The 2,500-nt window shown below is 33.6% G+C and overlaps 1 long non-coding RNA gene across 1 annotated transcript in view; it reads left to right on the top strand.

Moving 5' to 3' along the window:
* The first annotated feature begins 26 nt into the window (after nt 1–26).
* Nucleotides 27–2,500, top strand: part of LOC141377083 (uncharacterized) — a 160,927-nt gene continuing 158,453 nt past the window's right edge. The window contains exon 1 of the long non-coding RNA XR_012389003.1: nt 27–181. This is a non-coding gene — a long non-coding RNA (uncharacterized lncRNA). The remainder of the gene's footprint in view (nt 182–2,500) is intronic.

Genomic DNA, 2,500 nt, shown 5'->3' with positions numbered 1-2,500 from the left:
TATATCCGCGAAGCGTTGCGTCAAACGGAAGTACTCGCGCTAATGGTAAATTAACGATTCTGCCTCTTAAGTGGGTGTAGTAATATTAACTAACAAAACCGTGTTACGATGATCATACCTTTGGATGATACACTTGGCGATTGTGAGGAGGATAATCACTGGATTTGCCGAAGTTAATCAGGTTAGTGGAGCGGATTTTTGAAACTCTTTCAGTGGTCTTAATTAGCAGTTAGCATAAACAATCACAGGTTTACAGCTGTCTCCGTTTGTGCTGAGTCATATTTGTGAAATGTGCCTGTATATTGTTGTACCCTACACAAGTAAAACTTAAATCTAGTTAATTAACAGGTGCACTAATTTCCATCATAGTGAGTCAAGAAATTTGTCAGATGCCGTGTTTATAAAGGAAATATAAGACTGTTGATATATATACATACATACATACATACATACATACACACACACACACACACACACACACACACACATATATATATATATATATATATATATATATATATATATATATATATATATATATATATATATATATATATATATATATATATATCCTCTTAAGGCCCAGGCTGTTTTACATGCATTTTTTATTTCTCTTTGCTATTTGGCCTTATTGAAAGCTAATTAGAAAAAAAATCTAAGCATCATCTTTTGATGTGATGTACTTTTAGAGAAAAATGATGTCCATGTATGTGGACTCGTGGTCCAAATTTACATAAAACTCTTTTTTTTTTTTCTTGAAAATTTTTAATGCATATTTAACAATTATTACTTTTTTGACTTGCTTTGACTATCAGAAAATAAAAGCAACATTTTCCCCATTTTTATACAGTTATAAATAGGGTTTGGGACATTTCATATGCTGCAAAACAGTTGCAGGATGACACTGTATGTCTGTAACTAAATATAAAACATAATGGCCCAGTTTCACAAACAAGGCTTAGATTAAGCCAGGACTAGGCCTTAGTTAAATAAGGCTAATTAAGACACATTTATATAAATGGCCTTATAAAAATATTACTGATGTGCACCTGGAGACAAAAAAAAATTAAATAAAAAATGACACTGACATTTTTTAAGACATCTCACCACAAGTTATTTTGAGTTGAGACGGCTCAAACATGCAAGTTAATCTTGACTACCCTTAATCATTGTTTGTGAAACCAGGGGTAAAAGTATTTTAAATAGCCACTTAAGAGCTAAAAATGTGCTGTCCACGTATGTGGATACTCAAGCCCTAGTAGGTTGAATATGTCAGTTTGCATATATGGAAACAGTATCATGTGTTTATTGCAAAATATAAATGCATATTAGGATTGGGAAACATTCTGAATGGTGGTCAGAGCTCTTTTGCCATGATTTGTTTTGTTGTTGCTGTTGTCTGATTGGTGGATATTTCTCTCATTCTCTGCTGTGTTATGTGGACAGTATTATCATTTTCATGAGGAATTCACGCAATTTTAATGGTGAACAGTGTTATTTAACAACAGCAATCTAATTACAGGGCTCGAAATAAACCTTTTTGCTTGGTAGCACCGGTGCTCCTAACTTTAAAAATTTAGGTGCATCAGCCAAAATGTAGTCGCACCCACCGATTATAAGCACCGTTACTACAAGTTTTATACAAACATATTTATTGCATTTGAAATCAACAGTAATCAAACTAACAAGCAAAAAATATATATATATATTGCGTGAGGAAAATATGTCTCAATGAAATCCCGTTATCACAAGAAAATAGATTTTTATAACAGAACTGACTGACTAAAAGATACACGGAGCGCTCACCAGCCCTGCACACACTGCTGGACATGAATCTGTTAATATTGGAGAATTATAGAGGAACTTTTATTATGTAATCACTATATAATCACTGTATAATCTGCTACTATTAAAATACACTGTTAAAACATATAGAAATACATTCAAGTGATGCAGAGCAAAACACACAGAAGTAAACAGCGGTGAAGTAAGACCATTCAGACAGCATATGGAACACATATTGATGTATTGACCATGACAAAAACAACTTAAAAACAACTTTGCTCAACCTGCATGGCAATAGCATGCATAGGGAGAATCTTTTAAAAAGTGTTGAAATATGACCTTTAAGATGTGCCAAAAACAGAAAAACATACAGCCATCAATATAAAGGCTAGAATCCTATTGGAGCCTGAAAATAACGTGATGCTCATGCTACACCACTGTTTCATGATGACTATAGGAAAAGCCTGTATATAAACTGTGGGTTTTGGAACATTGGTAGGAGAGAGATCGATCGACCAACTCTGCTGTAACAATAAACTGCTTCAACTTGACAACTTCGAAGACCTCAGCCTCTTTTTTTAAACTTAGAAGATGTTTGTCGAGATCCAGCGCAACTTTCCACAACATTAACGATATAACTGTGTTGTTCTCTCAAGTGCTGTCTAATATTGCACTGATGCTTTTGACATATACTGTACCTTATAATATGCATACG

Source organism: Danio rerio, chromosome 13 (assembly GCF_049306965.1).
Source record: "Danio rerio strain Tuebingen ecotype United States chromosome 13, GRCz12tu, whole genome shotgun sequence".
Lineage (NCBI taxonomy): Eukaryota > Metazoa > Chordata > Actinopteri > Cypriniformes > Danionidae > Danio > Danio rerio.
Note: the sequence above shows the minus strand (reverse complement) of the source record. Positions and strands in the feature narration are given on the sequence as shown.